This window comes from Macaca fascicularis, chromosome 4 (genome assembly GCF_037993035.2).
Source record: "Macaca fascicularis isolate 582-1 chromosome 4, T2T-MFA8v1.1".
Classification (NCBI taxonomy): Eukaryota; Metazoa; Chordata; class Mammalia; order Primates; family Cercopithecidae; genus Macaca; species Macaca fascicularis.
The window spans coordinates 158,624-182,316 of NC_088378.1; the positions used below are offsets into that span (position 1 = coordinate 158,624).

The 23,693-nt window shown below is 48.0% G+C and overlaps 1 protein-coding gene and 1 long non-coding RNA gene across 2 annotated transcripts in view; both read left to right on the plus strand.

The window, feature by feature from the left end:
- The window catches only part of LOC135970487 (uncharacterized), a 29,759-nt gene extending 7,825 nt beyond the window's left edge, over positions 1 to 21,934 (plus strand). Inside the window, exons 2-3 of the long non-coding RNA XR_010586135.2 lie at positions 16,507 to 16,624; positions 20,277 to 21,934. This is a non-coding gene — a long non-coding RNA (uncharacterized lncRNA). The remainder of the gene's footprint in view (positions 1 to 16,506; positions 16,625 to 20,276) is intronic.
- Positions 1 to 23,693, plus strand: part of LOC141410199 (uncharacterized) — a gene marked incomplete at its 5' end in the record, with an annotated part of 195,210 nt that overhangs the window by 62,300 nt on the left and 109,217 nt on the right. The window lies entirely within an intron of this gene.

Sequence of the window (23,693 nt, forward strand, 5' to 3'; positions counted from 1 at the left end):
CCCTCACGGCACTTCTCTTCCATGTGTGTGTGTTAGGAAAATAGCATAAGATATTTTTTTCAATGAGCTGGGAAGATGGAAAAACAAGCTTAAGATGTTTACTTGTTCAGAAGAAGGGAAGTGCAAGGAACACTCAGCTTTGCTGCTGCTGAAGGAGGCCCCTGGTGGAGGCTGTTTCAGAGGTGGGGTTTCTCTGAGAAAGGTGGTAAGAGGCAAATAGGATGCCCCATCTGGTTTGCCAGAGATGGGGAAAGTTAGTATCCCCAAAACAGCTTCAGCATTCTGGCAAAGCTTTGGAAAACCAGCTACGGTGTAGGACCTTGTTGGCCGCTGGGTAGAAGGAAAACATTGCTGGTCCTGAGGACTGTACTGTTGTTCCACTGCTATAAAGAACTATCTGAGGCTGGGTAATAAGGGAAAAAATATTTAATCGGCATACAGTTCTGTGGGTTGTACAGGCTTCTACATCTGGGGAAACTTACAATCAAAATGGAAGGTGAAGGGGAGGCCGGCATGTCTTCACATGGCTGGAAGGGGAGAGAGAGTGAAGGGGAAGGTGCCATGCACCTCCAAACAACCAGATCTCAGGAGAACTATCATGAGGACAGCACTTGGGGGATTGTGCTAAACCATTAGAAACCACCCCCATGAGTCAATCACCTCCCACCAGGGCTCACCTCCAACATAGGGTTAGAGTTCAGCATGAGATTTGGGTGGGGACACACAGCCACACCATGTCAGGCTTCCCATTCTTCTCCTCCACGTGCTTCGCAAATGGTTCTGTCATTGGTTTTTGTTTCTGTTGATACATAATATATGTACATATTTTCAGAGTGCATGTGATACCTCGATTCACCCCTATATTGATGAAATCTGTGTACTTGGGATGTCTTTCACTTTAAATAGTTTCTTTTCCTTGTGCTGGTTGTGTTAAGTTATTCTCTCCTAGCTGTTTTGAAATACACGGTAGATGACCCACTGCCATCCCCCTGCTGATTTATCAGTAGTAGGTCTCGTGTTCCCATTGGGCTGTGTGTTTGTGCCCGTTACCAGCCTCTGCCCATCCTGCTTATGAGTGGGCTCTGCTGGGCCCTGTTGACCACCTACTTTTGGCCTCCACGAGATCTGCTCTCAGCTCCTGCTTATGAGTGAGAACATGCGCCGTTTCGTTGCTTGACTCGTTTGCTTAACGTAATGTCTTCCAACTCCATCCATGCTGCCGCGGATGATAGGGCTCTCCGCTGTGTGATGGAGTATTGTTCCTGTGTGTGTTCGGGCCACGTTCCCTTCATCCCCTGTTGACGGGCACTCAGGTGATTCCAGACCTTGGCTACTGTGGATGGAAGCTGAGAGCAGTCACTGGCTTTATACTCGGGGGACGTGAGCCACTTTGATGTTCTCAAGCAGCCTATCCCCAAAGCCCTCCTTAGAATGCCGCATTCGTTTGTACTAATGGCTTCTTCCACTAGGATGAACAGCTAGGAAGGGGCTTTGAGTGAATGCTCGGGTTTCTGTCTTTAATTGGTACCCAGCTACACTGGCCAAGCAGGGGTCCCAGTGACCCTGGACACTACCTCACATAAGGTCCAAAGATGCAGTTAGGTTCTTTTTTTAACTTAAAAAAAAATGCTTTTGACCTGGGTAAGCTATGGCATTATCAGTTAGAGTTTTTCATATTGGAAAGGTGTATATTTTATTTTCTAAGAGGGAAAGAAATCCTGTTAAATACTCTAACCACAGATTAAATCATGTCAAGGAAAGAGGTACTATTTTGGGGGAAAATTACCCCTTCATGTCAAAGATCAAGGAGATGACTTACATTGTTTAATTGAGTTAATTATGAAACCTTAAGTGGTTTTAAGAAGATGATCTGTGGATCCTGCAAGACATGAGACTGATACTGATTTAATGTTAGCCCTGACAGAATGTGGCTAATATTTAAAACTTGCTCCAGTATTGCTTGATAGATTGTAAGTTAATGTAAAGATCTGTTTGACGCTTTTATTTTACAAAATATTATTGAGAAAAAGTTTGACAGCCAAGGAACCGCCTTCAACCAATTTCTTCCTAATTTCTATCACCAGAAAATTTTGTCCTGTTAATTCCAGAATTTACTTTTGGAAAGTTCCCGTAAGTTGAGCAGAGGTATTGGTGGTTGAATGGTGACTTGAATTTAGGTGAAGATCGTTAAATATTTCATAGTCATGTTTGTCTTGGTGGTTTTAGCAATTTTATATTAAACTTAGAACTGCGAGTCAAACCAAATGTGTTCTTTTGCTTTTGTGATACTCCTTTGTATGACTATACTGGTAAAGAATGATAAAATGTGTATTGGGTATTTTTTCTGTGTAGATATTAGGATTTTTAGGGGAACAAATTAATCATTCTTCTAATATACACTGTGCTGTGTGTTGGGTCCTTTGTATATTAGTTGAATCACTATAATGAGGACCACTTGAAAGTCTGTTTCTATAGCAGATCTTTTATATGTTGACTTGTGTTATGCAAAATCCTTCATCTTCTAAGAAGACTAAGCAATGGGTTGGAGGAGAGATTTAATCACCCATTAGGTCTATTCCGAATGCCCAGAATTGAATGCAAGTACTAATTATGTTTTTGAAGTGGTGTGTGTGTGTATGGGTGTGTGTGGTGGACTCCTTTTTAGGTCATGGGAGGGAGGTAAAGCGAAGATGAGATTTGCTGATGAACATTTGTGCATATGCTAGTGGAGAAGTCATATGACTTGACTGCACCTGCGTACTCTGATTTTGGTTTCGTTAGTGTCCGTAGCCACAAGCCTCAACCGCCTCTGGGACCGACCCACCCTGAGGGGCTGTGGTGAGGGTTATTACAGAGTCGTGCGTCTTAGTGAATGACACAAACGGCCTTGTGTGCCTACTTTGGCTTTGTTTGAACCTCTACATTGTTAAACTAAGTTTAACATTTTGAGGATTATAAATTGTGATTCTTGTCTAAGAAGAGGTTTCTGTTGTCTCTGAAGACAGGAGCCCCAATACAGATGGTCCCTGGCTCCCAATGGTTACATTTCTGATTTTTTTTTTTCAACCTTGTGATGGTGTGAACTAGTCACACTCAGTGCATTGTTTGGCCCAAGATGGGCTGCCTCTGGATGAACCCGTTGTAAGTTGAAACTATGATGTCAAATGCACTTTCTATTTAGGATATTTTCAGCTTATGTTGGTTTATTGGAACAGTTTCATCCCATTGTAAGTCAGAGAGCATATGTGCTCATAAAAGTAGAGACGATCTCATAGATACCGTGAGATATAATGTCTCTGATGTTACAGAGATACGATGAAAACAATCAAGTGGGACTTGGAAGCCTTGGGAGGGACTCACATGGGCGGCTCCTGGAATGCAATCTTGAGCGCCACTGGCTTCTGGATGTGACATCTGTACCTTCTGCTTAGCCCAGTGTGTTATCAGCTGCTCTCGAGGGCAGAGAGGTCCAGCGTTCCTGTGTTTAGGTATTTGAGCTGCCTTAAGAGGCTAGGTCAATTCTCACTGGTGTCTTCAGGGCTTTAGGCCTTCTGAACAAGCAGGAGGAAGCACGACTTTGTAGAGCTTTGGAAATCTCAACGGACTTCAGGGCCATCCCCCTTGGCAGGAGAGAACCCCACTGGAGGCGAGCAGGGTTCCCTGCGTGCCTGTGCTGGGCCCAGGCATGTACGGACGTTGTGAGGGCCACAGGACACAGATCGGTCTTGGTTCACAACTGGTGTCGATGGCCACGCAGCATTTCTGCCAGGTACATGAGTGCGGGGACTTGGGTTTTGGGGTGTGCGTCCTGGTTGCCTAGTTGCTTGGAAGACCCCTATTCAGACCCCAGCCTGAGTCACCGTGACAGGCCTCCTGCTTCACACGCCACACGGAAGCCGTGGCGTCGGTCACTGACGTCCACCAGGTGTCAGATGTGCGTGTGTATCTTCCTTGGTCTCGGGATGTGTCTTGTTTTGAGGTTATAGTAAACGTTCTTTACAAGGGGTTTTGGATTTTTTATGTTGTTTGCAAGGAGGCAGCAGGGAGTGCTTGAGCAATGAGATCCCCTTTCCTACCAATGCAATTTCAGATCCCAGCAGGTAATTAAGGCAGCGGAGCTGTGGGATCACCTTTCCAACCAATGAGAATTCAGATCCCAGGAGGTAATGACGGCAGCGGGGCGGGTGGCAGAACCCTGAACTGTGGCTGTTTCTGGTGTCTTGCCCCGCGGACAGAGCGTGCTGGGGCCTCCGTGGTCCTCTGTGGGGTGAGTGGAGCGCATGAGCTGGGTGCTGCTGGGCCCTGGCTGGCTCCCCAGCCCGGGGTTTATGCAGGACTCGTTAGACAACTTGGAACCCAGAAAGCAGCACGAGGAGAACGGGATTGTGCCTTTCTGGATCCTTGGTGCTTCCCAGTCTCAGACACTGAGTAGGCTCTGAGGGGTCTCGCCGGGAAGACTTGCACAGTCGGCCCCCAGGATGGAGTGAGGCTGCAGCGGGTCTTGCAGGAGCTGGAAGTGGGGGTGAGTGTCTCGCAAGCGGGACCTTTCAAGTGGGCCCAGCAGGATGCATCTGTGGAAATGGTGCCACCTAACGCAGGGCTGCGGCCAGCAGGACCTGAAAGGCTATAGCGGGCTGTGTTTCTGCTCTCTCTCTCGAGTCTCTGCACGGTTTTCCTTGGTTTTTGTCTGTTTGGAGGACGCTTCCCCCTTTCTTGCGCTTACCTAGCCTTCTGAGCTTCTTTGTTGAGTATGACAAAGCCCTGAGAAGGCATTTTTATCGCATAATTGTGTTATCCTGGTGGCTGGATAAATGACCTGCAAATGTGGGTGACTCAGTAGCTCTGAGGGTGTTCAATATCCAAGCCAGAGGTGGGAAGGAAATGTTCAGGCAGGCATCAGAGGATCTGTTCTCTGCTTTACACTGGGGCCTTGGTTCGCTGACAGTCTTCACACTCGATCCAAAATGGGGATAATGAAGTCCCACGGATTCGGCTTCAGCTGAGAGCTGCCTCCAGCACAGTCTTGTGTGAGTAACAGTTTCTATGTTTGGTGCGAAGGGCGGGCGTCAGTTGATCTTATTTGTGGTGGTGCTTATGGTGGGTTTTCCTTAAGGAATGTAGACTTCATTAGCTTTGGCAAGGGAATCCTGAGTGATAAATTGGAAGAATGTCTCAGGAAATTCTGGAACCTGCAGTGAATCTGGAATCTGTATGAAATTGAGATTTGGATTCTCACGATTTCCTAATGCTACCCCGAAACCCAGTAGTTGAGACAGTCGTAGAGCTTCGGTTGTGCGGCCCCGGTTCCTCATTTTCAAAGGAACACGTTGCTTTCCTCTAGAATGTTCTGAGCTCTGAGTGCTGCTGGCAGAGTGACCAGCTCTCTGCATCAGAGGGGAAGCCAGGGCTGCGTTCACGGCGTCGCGGCAGCTGGGAGCTGACCCTGGACCTCAGGCAAGTGTGATGCTGACCATTTTCTGTAAACTCCAAGGGTGTAGTGGTCTCCTTGGCCGTTTACAGTCTTCTGAAGCTTTTGATGTGTCTGCACTTTGTAGATTTTTCAGAAGTAGACAGCCTTTTCCCACACCCTTGGGCTGAGTTTCGTCAGAGGCTGGTGTGTGGGAAGCACCACACCCACATTCTGACAGGGAAGACTCTGGTGCCCAACTGAGGTCAGAGTGGAAATTTGTTCTTCCTTCCCTCCAGTCTGGTCCAGCTGCTCCCTGCTTGGCCAGAAGAAAATCATGCTTATCCAAGTCGTAGGCAAATCCCCGAAGTCAAACATTTGTCTTTTTTCTTTAATATGCCCATTTAGTTTATATAGAATGATAGCTAGAGAACTGCCTTTTAGGGGAAAATTAATTTCCTTAATTACAGAGAACTTTTTGGATAAAAACTGCAATCAGGAGGCTATTTTGTAATAAGATCTAGTTAAATACTACAGTGGAAAGCTCCTTATATTTGATCTTAAACTTGGGCCCTGTGTGCGTTTCCGCATGCTCGTGCTCATGACGCCAGGGGCAGATGTGAACTACAGGCACAGTACATACTTTCTGGTTGCTTTTTTGAACGTCTTATTGCTTGACCTCTCCGACTCAAATGTTGAGTTATGTTGATTCTGTTCAGAATGTTTATCCCTCCGTCTAGGGTCCAGTCGTCTTTCAGGGAGGAACCGTCTTCCTCATCTCTGTCTCCTACAGTATTGTATATTTAATAGTCAAATATTTATAGGTTACATGGGTGACTGATCTGTTCATTAGGAGGAAAACAATGCCAAATTTCACATCATTAGAATGGACTTGTTAAATGATTGTTAGTATAATGAAGTTTCCATGGCAAAAGAGGCTTTCAGATGTGAGTGTAACGGACAGTGAGATGGGGGAGGACCCTGGGTTGTCCAGGTGGGTCCAGTGTCTTCACATGTGCCTTTTGAGAAGGCAGTACGAGGGTCTGCCTCAGAGGAGGAGACCTGAGGACGAGATAGAGGCCAGAGGGCTGTGGGGGTGAGGACGAGTGTGGGGCAGGGGCAGGGTCCGGAGGAGGTGCAGGGCTGAGGCCAGGGCAGTGGTAGGAGGGGTGTGGGGCTGTGAGTCAAGCTGCATGGTGGCTTCTATGAATTGGGAGACTCCAGGCAGGAATACAAGCTACTGACCCCTTGACTTCAGCCCTGGGACTCCTGACTTCCAGGGCTGAGAGGAGGTTTGCATTTGTGGTAATTTGTTGCAGCAGCAATAGGAAGCTAATGCATTGTATCTGTTCTTCACCTCCAAACCTTTGAAAAGTAACCCTGTTGTATCGGCCTTTTGTGTGCCCTAAATTCTAATGAGATGGTTTGTAGGAAATAATGGACACAAACGATGGCAGAACACAAAGTTGGACAGAAGCAGTGTCTTCTGTGGTTCTGTAGTTTGGGTCTGGGAAGTTAGATTTTGGTCAGAGTGTGTGGTCTTGTTCAGCGTATACCTGGAGTACTTGTTCAGAGCTCCTGGGGGAGTGGTCTTTAACACTGTTAGGATTAAAACTCCAAGCACATGAGGGCCAGAGTTCCTGAGTCAGTGTTAGGCGACCTTTGAATAAGCGTTGGCATGTAGAGTCTGCCCACTTTACTAGTATGAAGCAGCAAAATCTTTTTTTTTTTTTAATTTTTTGAGATGGAGTCTCGTTCTGTCACCCAGACTGGAGTACAGTGGCGAGGCCTCGGCTCACTGCAACCTCTGCCGCCTGTGCTCAAGTGATTCTCCTGCTTCAGCCTCCAAATTGCATGATTTATTTTCCTGTTTTATATACTTAGTATGTGAAAACTCTGCAAACTTTATTAATACAAATGGCATGCCAGAACTTAGGAGAATCTGGTATTTTCCCATGCAAATTAGTAGTGATGTGGAATTCCTGGGCTGATTTGGTTTTATAAGTCATGGGGCAGATTCTTTGCCTTATTTCTGTGGAACTAACAATTGTTAATCACCCAGCACTCTTACCTCCCCCAACAGCTCAGGTGAGGGGGGTGTTACCCCCACTGTCGTGATGGGAGGCAGGAGACTGAGGCTTAGATGAGCAGGTGACACATTACTGTCCAGCCCCACCCACCCTGTAGTTTCCTGCCATGGCTCAGCTGTCTTCCTGCAAGAAAGGACAGACACCCTGGTGCTGGGTAGAATTCCTTGTGAACCCCTTTCCATCCTCCAGGGAGTTCTTGCTTTACAGTGGTGGCTCATGGGGAGTCCTCTGGCCCACTGAGAAAGTTGTGACATTACTCATGTTGTGACATTACTGCCTCTGTCCAGCTGCTGTCGATTAGGTGATTTGTAAAGAGACATTTATTGCTCACAGCTCTGGAAGCTGGAAAGTCCAAGGTCAGGGCAGTCCAAGGTCAAGGCACCTGCACATCTGGTGCCCCAGGGCCTGTGGCTCACAGACAGCAGCATCTCAACAGGTCTTGCGTGGCAGCGGTCGTCTCGTCAGAACTCACGTGGTGGAGGAGCAGGAGGGCTCCTCTAGGCCTCCCAACAAGGACACCAACCCCAGTCCTGAGAGCAGGACCTCCCGAAGGCCCCACCTCTTAATGTATCTCTTTGGAGATGGTTTCAGCATGAGGTTTTGGGGACATTCAGGCCAGAGCCATTGCTCTGCTGTGGTGTTAGGGCTGCATGGCATCATTACTGCAGCAGAGCCACAGCTTCTTATCTGCATTTGCTGCAGGAGGAAGACGCAGGTGCCTGTGTAAGTTGGGGTTCGGTGCAAGAAGTGGAGACTCTCTGGGAATCTTAGCAGGAGGAACTTAAGGGCTTTGAGAACAGACACCTTAGGACTGTAGTTTTCTTCAGACTGTAAAAACCTTGGTGTGTGACAATACTGAACATTGCCTGAGCCCTGTGATCCTGTAAAACAGTGATGGTTAAGACATTCCCCCTCCCCACAACTGCGCCCCCACTTTTACTGCAAGAAGCCCCTTCCCATGTGGCTTAGACTGACTGGCGGATGACCATTTACCGAGGACAAGACCAGATACAGGCCTTCAAACCCCCCTTCTCTGCCTTATAACTGATTAGCTAAACTGCCTGTTCCCACTGATCAATCACTTCCCACCTTGAAATGGTTCTTCGTGGTGCAGTTGTGCCTAGGGGGGTGGACTTGTCTTTGACTGTTGCCTTCCACAGAGAACGGTTAGGGTGGGCAGGAAAGAATTCTCTGCTACACGTCTGCATTCCTGGCTGTTTCCAGAAGTGGGAATTCTGGTGCCGTGGAGTCTGCGAATGGATTTCTAGTGTCCCAGCTTCAGGTGGAGTTGAAATTGAGTGAGGCAACCCACCACACCCATCTGGAGCCAGGAACTAGAGCCATTTTTAAAGTGGCAGTTTCTCCATAAGATTACCCAAAAAATGCGCTCAGCACGTTTCTTTCTTTCTCATATGCATTTGGCCATCTAAAATGAGAATGGTGGTTTTTTGAAGCATGGATGTAGTTTTAAATTTTGAGTATCGTAAACCTTAATGTAGCTTCTTAAAATGTTTGCCTGATTATCTGGAGATTTACTAAACCTTTGGAGTGGTAATAATGAGTTGATCTATATGACTTTGCTTTCTATGATGCAATGAAAGTACTCTAATTAAAACCTCTGCAGTTGGGTCAGCAGGCGATTGGCCAAAACAAATTCTGCTTTTTGGGTTTCTTTAACCAAACAAGGGAGTAGAGTGTAGGCTGAAGTGGCAAATTCATTTCAGAGCACGCCAGAGCCCTCAATGATTCAGCAGCCTTCTCAGGTGAACGTGTAACGTGTCGTGAGTCTTGGCAAGCCTGGCTACTGATGTGTGCACGTGACACCACAGAGCCACACCTAGGAAGATGTGGTTTCTGTAACAAGCTTTGGAAAACCAAAGTTCAACTTAATTATCCAACTTTGTTACAGAAAAAGCTTAGACCAGATGGCCAAAGACCTGATTGTTTCATGGTTGAGACATGGTTATAAAATTGCCCTTACTTGGTGCCAATCAGTGTTGGTCCACAGTGATACTCCTCCAACCTCACTGAATAGTTTGGAGACTGATATGAGACTGTGAAAATCTCCTTAAGGTGAAAAGGGCTCTGGGGCACCCGGGAATATCCGCACACCCGTGGCCATTCCCCTATAAGGTGGAGAGGACGGCTGGGTCACGCGGGAGCATCAGCACACCCGTGGCCGTCCTCTTTAAGACGGAAAGGGCTGCTGGGGTGCCCCGCAATATCTGCACACGCGCGGCCATTGTGGCTGTCCCCCTTTCTGCTCAGTCACCTCTGTGTTCCCGCATTCAGGCTTTGGGACACTCATGAACAGCTCATCCCCTGGGCTGGTGAGGAAGGAGTGGGAGGTTGTTCTGAGGCTCTGTCACTGTCTGCACTGTCATGAGCTGGGCAAGGCAGTGGCAGTGACCCTGGAGGAGTCTGGTCAGTGAGGGCTCCGGCAGGAAGTGCTGAGGCTTGAGGTGACTCTGCCAGTCGTAACCAAATGTCTTCCCTCTTATTTCCATGATTCCTTCTAGTTCTGCACCTTGCACTTCAGAGTCTCTGTGTATCTATAAATACACATGAGTTATGATACAGGTGTCTCTTTCCCCTCTGTCTGGGGCTGGGCCCAGGGAGTGAAGTGCAAGACCCCCTTACTGCTGCATGCCCACCAGCACGAGGCACTGCCTGCCCTGCTGACGAATGCCTACAGCGAGTCCTGGAAGCCTCCTTCTGAGCACCTGGCCTGTTGACGGTGTATACGGGAGACAACGGAGCTCCCCTTGCCCCACCCTGAGTAGAGACTGGGGAGGCGGCGGCAGCACTGCCCCCATGGTGCATCCTTGGTGCATGGAGGAAAGTCTGTTCATGCTTAAAACACAGCCCATCCTCTCAAAAGCAGGGTGACAACCACATTTACTTCTGAAATCTTAAAAAAGGGCCCGTCTCTTTGAGAGAAGAATGTGGCATGTATGTGTGTACCTCCTTTTTTTTTTTTTTTTTTTTTTTTTTTTTTTTTTTGAGACAGTTTCCCTCTGTCACCCAGGCTGGAGTGCGGTGGTGAGATCTCAGCTCACTGCAAGCTCTGCCTCCCGGGATCATGCAATTCTCCAGCCTCAGCCTCCCAAGTAGCTGGGACTACAGGCACCCGCCACCACGCCTGGCTAATTGTTTGTATTTTTAGTAAAGACGGGGTTTCACCGTGTTAGCCAGGATGGTCTCGGTTTCCTGACCTCGTGATCTGCCCACCTCGGCCTCCCAAAGTGCTGGGATTATAGGTGTGAGCCACCACGCCGGGCCGTATGTGTGTACCTCTTTACAAGTCTTGCCCGACCTTTGCATTTAAAAATTATTGAAAAAATTAAGGATGTAACTGACAAGAACTTTATAGGTTTCTCCAAGTAAAAATTTGGAAAAGTTAAGTGAACCCATAATGTGTTTTATTTCTTTGAGTCCCACACTTGGATTTTTAAATGTGGGCAAAACATCTATATGTTCTTTAGCCTGATTTCCGTGGAATCGTGAATGAAACGTGCTGAAGTTGCCGTGCGGATTTTGTTATGTGGCGGTGACAAGTGGGGCTGGTCATTAAACAACTGGAGGGATCTCTGTCCTTTCTGTGCTCCTGTTGGACACTAGGCACGTGCTTGGGTGTTTTCTGTGTGTGTGGACAAGATGAGGACAGAATTTCCAGATTCACACGGTGGTATCTTCTCCCTTTTCTGTTAAAACGTGTCTTCTGCTGCTTCTACATAGACCAAGTGTTTCTTTCTCTCGCCTGTCTACATAAACGCTGTTTAACAAAAACCGTATTGTAGACATGTGAAGCTGAATTCCACATGATCAAGCAGATAGAGATGACTGAGTATACTGTTTTGTGGAAGGAAGGTTTAAAATGATTTTTAGCTTTTTCCCTGAAATAGGGAATACTTTTAACTTTTTCCCTGAGATAGGGAATAATGAAATGGGAAAATAATTAAATTTTCCCATGTAATTGTTAGATTATATTTAATTATTAGATTATTCATGTATTGCAAGGGAAAAAGGAACTAGATCACCCCATGTACCCAAATGAAAATTTAAAGGGTATGGGCGAGTTCATTTGAACTCCTTTAATTTGTTTTTGTTTGTTTGTTTTTGACAGTCTCACTCTGTTTCTCAGGCTGGGTGCAGTAGTGCAATGACAGCTCACTGCAACCCCAACTTTCTAGGCTCAAGTGATTCTCCTGTGTCAGCCTCCCCAACTGCTGGGATTTACAGGCGTTAACCACCACACACAGCTTATCACCTCTTGGAGACTAGCTTTGAGTTTGGGCATTCACTGAACTATATTTTAGTTAATTCTCAAAGTTTGTCACTGTTTATCTTTAATTTGCTAAAAATCTACATGTATTGTAAAATGCGTTACATTTCCTTAGCATTCACGGATTCCCTGTTAGTGGGGCCGAGACACAGAAGGGCAGAAGGCGTTCAGACATCATCAGGGTTGCAGTTGAGTCCTTGCCCCGAACACACTGGAGCTCTGGGCTCTGTGGTCCCACGGGGGTCCTCTGTCCACTGAGGGGGCCGGGTTACCTGGAAGGTCCCTCCAGCCTCTGCAATTTTGCCCTTTTCAGGTTAACATCTCATCATTGTCCTGGACAGCACTGCCTTTCGTTCACTGATCCACGAGTGAACAGCTGGTCAGTGGCCAGTGCTACTTCCTTCAGCTGGGAGGTGGTGATGTGATAACACTTCCGTGGAATTTGGTTCTCGGTGTATTAAGGGTTCAGTTGTATGTTGATTTTTAATCTGCACCTCTGAATTGGTCTTTTGATTGCAAAGAGATTGCTTACTGGATTTGTTTCTGAATATTTCGTGGATAACAGGAGAACCTTGCTTATCTGTGTGTTCATTTAATGTGTTTTTGCCAGGCATTTATATGGTTGTGTTAGCCCTCAGCCCACTTTCTGTGTGTGGTGGAGTCATTGAAATCATTTATGTGAAGTCTCTCCTCTTTTAAGGCCAGAGGACGTGGGGTGGTGTCTCCCTAAACTAGGGGGAAATGGCATTGTTCTGCCCTCCTCCCTGGGAATGCTGGTGTTTCCAGGTCTCTGAACTTGGCTCCCACACTGGGAGAGTAGCTGTGGCTTCTGGAGCCCGTTTTGTGCGGGACTGACTCCTTCACTTGCTTTATTCCCCACCGTCTTTGCTGCTTTATGACGCAGGGATGAGGGAGTTGGGCCCAGGGGCCTTGCCTCTGCCTGAAGGGCCCGATGCAGAAAACTCTTCATGGGAAGGATGTTCCTTGAGGGCAGCTTTTGGAGTCTTTTCCTACTTTTAACTGAGAAGCAGCTATTCACATGGTTCTATTCTGCTGGTGTGTTTCAAAATAACTGATGTAGAGTTGTGAAGATGTCCGAGACACCCATGATCCACTCCGGGCCAGTGCCGGGCATTGTGCTCAGAATCCTTCAGACCACATTCAGATGCCAAAGATTCTTGCTTGGTTATTCTCAAACTTATGAGAATCTAAAACGCGAGCCACGGTATGGATTTTCTCTTGAGCCCCCATGACTTTGCCTTGTATTTTGGGCATGAATGACTTCATCAAGGGGAAAGAATTTGAGGAAGGAGCCTCTGAGGCTAGAAGGGGCTGGGAAGGGGTCGGGGGGAAGAGGAGGGAAAAGGAGCTATAGAGGGAGGAGCCAGGCTGGGGCTGGGGCGTCTCCCCATGATGCTCCCCCACCCCTGGCGCGAGGCCCCAGAGACTGACTGATTTTCCCACAGGAAATGTGTATGATTGCGTGTCTGTTTTGTGGGCTGGCCATTTGGATTGAGGGAATGTCTGTGTTGTGATTCCTTATTGATTCAAAGGTTGGAAAGGTTTGTGCTCAATACAGGGGTCTCTTGGTGCGATGGGAAATGTGATCGCAGCCGCCTTCGGGATGGGGAGAGCCCTCGAGGCCCTCAGTGGTGGCCGGTGTTGGCCTTTGCTTCCCTGGGTGAGCTGCCCTCAGGGTGGGAAGGGAGGTCCTCGGTGGTGGCCGCTGTTGGCCTTCGCCTCTCTGGGTGAGGGCTGCTCCATCCCCGGCTCTCCGACTCCTTGCCTGGCACCTTCCTCGTTGGAGGCCGTGATCCATCAACTTTGTCCACGTGTGTCCTGCAGACTAATGCTGACTGGAGGTTCAGGAGTGGTCAGAAGAGGCCAGAGGAGGCCCTCGTGATGCGAAGCTAAACGTTTAATGATGGCGCTGTTGAGTGCATGAGCCGCGTCAGCCCAAGAGTCTGGGTAAGAGGGAACCGCGGGCTGGAGGAAAGACTGGACAGATGGGTGCTTTCCTCGGCCCCTGGGAGCACGGCCAGGTCCACGCTCAGACCTCCTGGTTTCTCCCATATTTCCATCAATAGCAAGGGAAGGACTCGGGGCAGAAGTAGTTCAAGGGCCTCTAAAGACTTACGTAATTGTTAATAGGCCTAATTTTATGCTTTCTTATGTATTAAGAGCAAATCATGAAACAAACTCATTTCTGTTTGAAGAAATCTTTACTGCTCTCATTTTTGTGGCAAGCAACATTGATTCTTTGCTTAGTGAGCGTTAGTGCCCTCCTGCCCAGTGCTGCTGCCTGGCGTGTCCTCGCACACACCTCTGTCCATTGGTCTCCGTTCACCTTTCCGCCTAGAATTGTAGGAGGGGCGCTGGGATCTTAGGGCTAGAAAGAAATTCTGAAGACCACTTTTAGGGGCGGCTTTTAGTCAGGGCTTCCAGAGAGACAGCCAGCCGGGTGTGCGTGTGTCTCCAGGGCGAGGCTTGCTGCAGGGGCTACAGAGTCCAAGAAGCCCCAGGACCCACAGGCTGCAAGCTAGAGTCCTGGGAGGGTGTGGCTTGAAGACTTGAGAAGCGGAGGGTGCAGATCCCACCGGGGTCTGAGGAGCTGAGACCCAGAAGCACGGGCTGCAGAAGACAGATGTCACTGGCCCATCAGCCAGACAGGTGGAGTGAACCCAGTTTTCCCCGCCTTGCTGTTTTACTCGGGCCCTGGGGGTATAGGGTGGTGCCCCCCCACACCGGCGAGGATGGGTCTCCACTCAGTCCAGAGGCAAACATGCATCTCACACAGAAATAATGCAGAACCAGCCATCTGGGCACCCCGGGCACGCTCAGGTTGATGCACAAAACCAACACCGCGCGTGGCCCTGACATCTGCGTGTTCGCATCACTCCACACACATTGCTCAGTCATCGCCTCGGTGAGTTTGTAAGCTCGTTGTGTGGTTCTGGGGCTTTTTGTCCTTGGTGATGACAGGCTCCCCACTGCCCCAGCTCAAGTATGGAAGGTGATGGCACCAAAGGCTCCTTGTTTCTCAGACACTTGAGTGGGTGCTCTGTGCAGCCAGTTCCACATGCAGCAGCATCTGTTCCCTATGCCGATTCCATTCGGAGTATGTGCCTCCCTTCTGTTGAGGGTGCAGCCTTCTTTCAGGGAAGAACTGTGTCCTGTTCGCCTATATCGCCTGTGGTGTATCTCATGGCTGAATAAGTAGCTATAGGATACCTCGGTGGCTGAATGATAGGTTCATTGGAAGGAAAACTTAATATTTTTTTTTCTTTTTGGGATGGAGTTTCACACTCAACGCCCAGGCTGACGTGCAATGGCACGATCTTGGCTCATTGCAAACTCTCCCTCCCGGGTTCAAGTGATTCTCCTCCCTCAGCCTCCCAAGTAACTGGGGCTACAGGCTTCCGCCACCATGCCTGGCTAATTTTCGTATTTTCGTTAGAGAAGGGATTTCACCATGTTGGCCAGGCTGGTCTTAAACTCTTGACCTCAGGTGATGCACCCACCTCGGCCACCCAAAGTGCTGGGATTACGGCCATGAGCCCCTGCACCCAGGAACTTAATACCGTTTTTTTTTTTCCTTTAAATCGTAATTGGCTTGTTAAATGCTTACGTTAATGTTTATTTTTAAAAATGTTATCTGTGACCTTTCAGCTTTTCATAGCACTTCTCGTGTGAATATTTTAAAAAGGCCCTTTAACCGTGGGGGAGAAGCGGTTATCCCTTTCAGCAGAGGGAGATGGAGGAACAGGCCCTGGTGGGTCTGAGCACAGGCAGTCACCCCAGCCTTGGTGCTTGCTTAGGTCTGTTCTCCGTTCACTGTAGCCGCATCCACTCTCATTGTCAGCTTAAAAATAAGCTTTTTCCTCTTTCTAATCGGAACAGTTAGTTTGTTAACCGTCACATTAAGGTATCGAGAATGATGGCTTTCAGGCCTCAGATATGACACAAGTAATAAATGCAGCTGACCCTGAACAACATGGGTTTTGAGCTTCGAAGGATCACTTGTGTTAATTTTTTTTCCAACCAAACCCTTACTGAAAAAGCCTGGCTTTGTGGAGGGCCGACGTTTCCTACATGTGGTTCCATAGGGTGGCCGTGGGGTCCTGTGGATACGTAGATTTGGGTAAACTCGGGGCATGTTCTGGAATCCATGTCCCTGTGTATACAGAGGGAGAATTGCAGCTTTTTAGAAGTTTGTGTCCTGCCTTGTCCTAAAAAGGCTCCAAGGTGGATGCAAAATTATTTCATTCCTTTGGTTTTCTTGGTGGGATATTGATGTTTATTCTTCAGTGTCTAATATCCTGAGTGAACAGAGTTACCGCTTCAGGAACAAAACCAGTCTGGAAACACATATTGAGATATCCACCTTTTCTTCATGGTTTCACAAAAGGCCATGATCATATTTTATTCAGTTGAACTGTAGGAAACTGCCGATATTTGCTGTTTTTGGCCTACAAAATGGCAAGTTCGTACGATATTAAAAACAAAGGCTTCCTGGATGGGGAAAATAGGAATCGGTGAGAACCTGAAGTTGTCTGTCATGGCCTCTGAGTCACAGGTAAATAAACCTGCGTGAGGGGAAGTTGGCTGTACAGTATTTTCCTTCTGTTTTGAGACTGTCAGAAAAAGGTCAGTTCCAACGTGTTGGGTCCCTTTGCCTCAGCTTTGCTGCATAGGGGACTTGCCATTATACCTCTTGTTCCCAGTGCCCAGGAGGCTGATGCCACATAGAAGACCTGCAGGTCGGTGGATGTGAAACAGGCATCGGACACGCTGTGCACCTTGGGACGCATCTGAGAAGTGTGTGCTTGCAGCAGATCTGAGGTGAGGGCGTGTTCCATCTCCTCTCCCTTCTCTAGCTTTGCAGGCCTTTGAAGTTGGTCCTGGAAAGTGAAATTAGTTAATGCTAATTTAAGCTCCAGGTCAAAGCCTGGGGGCCGAAGAGACCTGCCCTTCACTAGGGGTGTGAAGCATTGGGCCCTCCCATCAGGAGGCAGCAGGGACTCGAGAAAGCCCCACATGCCCTCCAGTTCCCTTATGTTGAAATTTCTTGTACTCGGCCATGCCGGGTCATTTTGGGAGGTGAGTAGGGGATTCACTTGGGGGTGTGCAGTATTCTTAGGTGTCAGGTGCGAGAGTTGAATTTGTAGAAGCTGTGCAGATAGGAAAGGGCCTGGCAGGGAGTGCTGTTTACACGGAGCCGATTTAACGCGAGGTCTGTGCTCTACCTGGGTCCGTGTCTGACTGGTGTCTCCCAGTCTGCAACAGGACGTTGACGTGACTTGGCGCCATCGTCCCACTCTGTGTAGATGTCTGAGGATCTGTGCGCAGCTGCTCTGTGAGAATGAGTTGTGATAATGAACTGAGAAACAGTGAACAAACCCTGAATTGGTTAGCACTGGTTCCACGGCCACTTCTGCCGTGGTTGGAGTCATTCATAATAAAGTGTGCTGGACTCCTATGCAGAGCTCTGAATTTCAGAGGCCCTTCAACTCGGCAGCTAACCAGCTGCTTCCTTCAGAAGACATTTGAGTCCCCTTTACCTACCAGGGTGACCCTGGGAGTTTGAAGATGAGTGAGACAAGCCCTCCGTGTCTTGTGGATTTTACTGTCCAGTGGGGAGACAGATGTGGATGGTGAAGGAGGCCCTATCAGAGGTCATCGCATGTCAGTTTTATTTCTTCAGCACTTGCTGTGTTCAGGCGGTGCCCCGGGCCATGTGCAGAGCATCTGTGGACCCTGCCCTTGGCATCCCAGGCACAGCTAGCATCTGCGCCATCTTCATACTTGGCCTGAGTTTTGAGGAAGTTACCGAGGACGGCTTCTGCCTTTGCTGGAGAGAGTTGGAAGTCAGGGCAGCCCTCCACAAGGAGATGATCGCCAGCTGATTCCTCAAGAAAGAGAGGTGGTCCCCACATGGGTAGAGCAGGGCAGCATGTACAGACCTGGGTGTGGGGTCTGGGGCATGTGCATCTGAGTGGGGTCTGCTGGAAGACAGCAAGGGTGAGGTGTGAAGGCAGTTGGAATTTACAGGATAAATTATCACTAAGGCGATGCCTGGAAAACATAAAATGGGGACTCTCTGGGGTAAACGTGGACTTAGGGTGACCCTGGGCGTGGGTGTTTTCAGGCTCTGAAGGCAGAGATTTAGGAAATTGGGGCAGAGCTGAGCCCCAGACGAGGATGAAGACCACCCTTGGGATGTTGAATGAGACGGGGTGGAAACCCAGTGAATGTCCTGGGGGGCCAGTCCAGCAGGCAGGCAGCAGAGGAGACCGGTGTCCTCAAAGGCCCCTTGGGCCTGCCTCTCAAAGTGCTGGGATGACAGGCATGAGCCACTGCTCCCTGCTGATACTTTTAAAATTTCTAAGCTACTCTCTCTCATACCCACTCCCGTATTTTTTTAAAAAAACCAGGTTTATGGCTATATGTTTTCCAAGGGAACCAAACAGTTACCTGTTTGAAGTACAAATAACACCGTGTTTAAAAACCGAAAATGCCACTTTGCATAGAAGTTTCCAAATACCCAGTTGGTTTGAGCCTTGCATTGCAGTGTCACTACCTGCTCTTAAATTTCTACACGATGTATAGATAGCGAGGCAGGGACGGCTCGTACATCTTCAGGTTTCAATTCTACTACCTTGGGCTATATTTTCATTTATTTTGGCACAACTGTGGGTGTGGCAAGCAATGCCAGGGTATTTATTTTGAAGCGTGTCCAATAACAGTTGGGAAGATTTTCACATTTTTAGAATTTTCATAGTAATAGTTATAATTTACAAAGAATTTAAAATTGTGTAGTCATTATTTTGCTTTTTTCTAGATGTGCCCCGAAACAGGGTTGCTAACTATCATTCTACATCACAGGATTAATAACAGTACCCTTTTGGAGCAGATGCCTGTAATCAAGGAATTCTGCCTAGTCAGTTCACTTTAAGCGTGTTTAAAAGGTTTTCTTTATCCTAGTTGGCACCTGTGGCTATAGTTTGTTTTCACTGCTGAAGAATATTCCACGATGGAAGCCGTAATTCATCTGTTTTTCATATCGGTGGACATTTGGATTATTTTGAGAGGGTGTGTATGTCTATTCAGCCTTCATTTTTTTCAGGATTTTTTGTAGAAGATAATGTAACAGTGTAACATCCTCTGCTAGGGAACCAACACGAACCCTGATTACAGCCACACTGACTCTCACACAGACTCTCAGGCCTTGTTACCAACACACAGAACCATTTTCTTAAGTTGAAACCCAGTAGCAGAACCTGAAGCCATGTGAACGGTTCCTCCGATCTTACACTTGGAATTCACTTTTTATTACTATGTCTGCTAATTAGGAAGCATATCAATTATACAGAAATCTGAGAATGTAAAATTATACGTTTATAACAGAAAAAACCTTATTTAATAGCCCAGAACACATGGCTATGTTTTTCCCTCATGCCCCACCACTGTTTTCTTTGCTTGAAATGGGAAATGACACTTGAATGTCGTTTTCTAGCGATTGTTAGACTGGCATAGTTCTTCAGAGACAGAGGATGTAAAGCACATGGAGAATTTCTGTTTGTGGAATGTGATTTCCCGGTCGCCTCATTCAGGCTGCCGCCGCCTTCCCCTCTGGCCGCCTGCACCGTGGGACGTCTGAGAAGGTCCCTGTTTCATCCTCTGGAAATTCTGAAAAGGAAGGAGAGGAGGGTGTGCAGGGTGTGGTGCATTTGTGTTGGTCCTTCCAGCTTTTATTTGGAGTCTCGGCTACCTTGGTGGTTCCTGCCTTTATGTCCCCAGCTCGTGGCTTCGTCCTTGTGTCTAACTCACAGGCAGACAGATGGAAAGGGAAGTTGTATTCAGCCAACAGCTTGATCTTATTCTCAATCGACTGGGTATTTGGAGACTTCTGTGCAAATGGGCATTTTTGGTTTTTAAACACCATGTCTTATTTGTACTTGAAATGGGGTAACTGGTTCTCTTGGAAAAAATATAGGCATAAAGCTGGTTCTTTAAAAAAAAAAAAAAAAAAAAAAAAAGGAGTGGGTGTGAGAGAGAGTGGCTTAGAAATTACACCAGTAATGGTCGGGAGTGGTGGCTTATGCCTGTAATTCCAGCACTTTGAGAGAAGGAGGCAGGTGGATCCCCTGAGGTTAGGAGTTCGAGACCAGCCTGGTCAACATGGTGAAACCCCGTCTGTACTGAAAATATGAAAATTAGCCGGGCATGGTGGCAGGCACCTGAAATCCCAGCTATTTGGGAGGCTGAGGCAGGAGAATCACTTGTACCCGGGAGGCAGAGGTTGCAGTGAGCCAAGATCGCACCACTGCACTCCACCCTGGGCGACAGAGCAGAAACTCCATCTCAAAATAGAAAAAAAACAAAAAACTAAACAAAACAAAAACCCGGTAATGAAAACCTGATTGCATCATCTGTGATGGAGATGGCGGATTATTTCATTTTTAGTGACAGGATGAATTGGATATGTTTGCAGTATTGATTTGACAAGGGAAATGGTGAGAACCAAATGTGCCGCCCAGCTTGGGCCTCACCGTTGGCAGAAGACCGTGGCGGGCAACAGACTGGAGACTCGGAGACCGAGGGGAGAATTCTCACGCTGTGACGCTGGTGCAGTGTGTGCTTCTGGACTCCTGCTGGAGGGAGCTGTCCCTTTGCCTTGCAGGCTTTGGTGCAGTGGAGACCTTAGGACCTGCCCCTCCTGGAACACCTGGTGGGTGTGGCGAGCAGTGCCAGGGCTGAGGCACAGGTGCTGAGCCCGGAACGTGGGACAGGAGAGGCTGCACACGCCGGCAGGTGTCTGCTCCAGCAGCCGGGGGTTTCCGCAAGGGGGCGGGGCGTTGGTTTTCCTCCTTGAATTTGGGTGGAGAGGGTGTCCTGGGGTGCTATGTCTGCACTTGTGTTGCTCTGAGGTCAAGTTGTGGGCCGAGTCCCTGTCCCTCTGCCAAAGTGAGGGTTTGCCCATTTTCAGGTCAGATTTCCCTTGGGTCCGGGTCTCTAGGAGTGGGGCGCATTCCAAGGGGTCGTGAGCACGGTGGACGCGCGTGGGCCTCTTCCTCTCCCCTCAGCTCCTGGGCTGTGTGTGAAGAGCTGCCCAGCGGAATCACCCTCCTGCCTGGTGTTTCATTCACCAGAAATCGTTCTCACTGTGGACTCTTGAGTCAAATGTAATCCAGGAATGGAACGTGCTGTTGCTAGATGCCACACACAGCATCAGGAGCTTAGTTGGGGATTATATGATCTTACCCCACACCTTAAAAGTAAAGACTATCGTTGTCAGGCCTCTGAGCCCAAGCCAAGCCATTGCGTCGCCTGTGACTTGCACGTATATACGCCCAGATGGCCTGAAGTAACTGAAGAATCACAAAAGTGCAAATGCCCTGCCTGGACTTAACTGATAACATTCTACCAGAAATAAGTGAAAATGGCCGGTCCTTGCCTTAAGCGATGATTTTGTGTGTGTGTGTGAAATTCCTTTTCCTGGCTCATCCTGGCTCAAAAAGCTCCCCCACTGAGCACCTTGTGACCCCCACTCCTGCCCGCCAGAGAACAACCCCCATTTGACTGTAATATTCCTTTACCTAACCAAATCCTATAAAACGGCCCCACACTTAGCTCCCTTCGCTGACTCTTTGGACTCAGCCCGCCTGCACCCAGGTGAAATAAACAGCCATGTTGCGCTCACAAACCCTGTTTGGTGGTCTCTTCACATGGATGTGCATGACAATAGTTAAGGGGATATTGAAGTCTTTGGCAGCTCCAAGAGCTTTTTCAGTTTGTGTCGGGCCATTTTAGGCAGAAGGAAATGCTTGCTTAGAGAATCTTACAGAAATGTTCGGTGCAGTGCCATTAACTCGTAGAATAAATGTGTAACTTTCCATGGCGGCCCTCTGGAAAGAGATGCACTTTGAGTGCACCCTGGCCTGCTTGCTACAAGAATCGGCCGTGTCACCCCGCTTTCCGTGGGTCTGCAGGTGTGCGTGGTCTATTGCCCTGCACTGTGGCCATGGAAGGGAAGATGATCTGGAATGCTGGCGACAGTTATCAGTGCGTGTTGATGTGTGCTGTGTGCTGCTTTCTATAGGGGAGAACATTTCCGTTTAATAAACATCTCATCACGATGATGACTGCAAGATATTTGAGTCTCATTCAATAGTGTTTCTGGGTTCCTTCTATTTTTAATCTGCTTTCTAGCACTAGGCAAGTGAAGACATGGAAAGTAAAAACCCATGGAACTTGTAGAGACATGGTGTTGTGTAGGAGCAGACTGTAGCCTCTGGCTCTGTTTAAAGATTGTAGTAAACCTCTTACCTGGCATGGTCAGGGTGTAAATTATCTTGTTTAATCGAAATGTGTATGAGTCAAAGCTGGCGCCTGCATTGTTGATGAAATACCAGATTTTAAGGGAACATGTCAATGTGCTGTAAGATACCAACAAAGTTCCTCACTGAGGTTCGGCGCGGGTTCGGAGGAGCTGGGCCTTAGGTCACCAGGGTCGTCTCTGGGAGCAGATGCTCAGTGTGGGCATTAGTCACTTAGCCTTTCCAGAGCCGAGGAACAGCTCTCTGTGGTGGTTTTTGGAACCTGTATTTTGAGTCAGTTTGTCCCACTTGACTCGAAGTTGCCGCGCGATTTCAGACCTTTGCCTCCACCGTGCGCTCGTTTTCTTGTCCCCTGATAACTGCCTCGGTTGCCCCCGCCTGACATTTGAGCCTCATCGTTCATGGACACAGGCTCCGTGGTGGGGCAAAGGCCGCGACTCCGGCTTGCACAGTTCTGTGACTCTCACCATGGCTTATCACATCACTCCCGGGATCTCCCGTTTAGAGGAAGAGTGTCCCTTTCCTGCAGGCCCTGTGTGGTGTGGAAACCACCCTTACCTACCTTTCTCCTGTTTGAACTGTACCGTGAAGCTATATCTGTTCTAGTCAACCGTCAGAATTTAAGGAACAGTGATTTATGTAACTTATCACACGCTTCTCAGCAATTCTTTATGAATTTCATTCTGTTGTGAAATTATTGCAGTTTTCATGGCTATGCTGGTCTCATGTTGTGGCCCTTGAAATGAATTCCCTTCCCCATTGTGTGTTAAGGTTGTGCCTGGGAGCTGTTGAGGCCTCACCTCTGCTTAGGGCAGTGGCTTTGCTCTCCTGACAACAGGAAGAATCTTATTTAGAGCGCTTCTAATGTAGTTTTTGCTTCCAGACAGAGTTACTTTTTTTCACAGAGACAGCCACTAAAGTCATAAATTATGCTCAGGATGCACACACACGGGTCAGCTGACAGAGTGGAGTCCAGAACAGATCCAAAGATGCAAAAGCAGTTCAGTGGAATTTGAGTCTTTTCAACAAATGGTGCTGGAATTATGGGACAGCCGTATGCAAAAGAGTGAAAACAGGGAGAAATTTCTGTATGAAAATTAAGGTGGACCATAGCCCTGAATGTAAAATACCAAACTACAAAACCTGCAGAAGAAAGGGAAATTGTGGAGACCTAGGGTGAGAGCTCTTAGCCATACCATGATCCATAATCAAGGAAGAAAAAAGTAGGTAAGACTCATCAAAATTAAACTTCTAATATAAAAGACACCCCTAGGGAATTGAAGAGACACATTTTCGATAGATGGGGAGAAGATGTCTACGAACCATGCAGCCGGCCAAGGACTCGTATCCAGAATGCACAGGACTCCCACGGCTCATGACAGAGAACAAACCACCTGACTTAAAAGCGGAAGAGACCTGAACAGATGCTTCGCTGAGAAGGACGGGAGGATGGCCCGAAAGCATCTGAAATGACCTTCAGCATGACTGGTTGCACCGAGATGTGCACCGAAGCCGCAGTGAATTTGTTCACACCGCTGCTGGAGCGCCTGACTAAGGTCTTCCGACAGCCC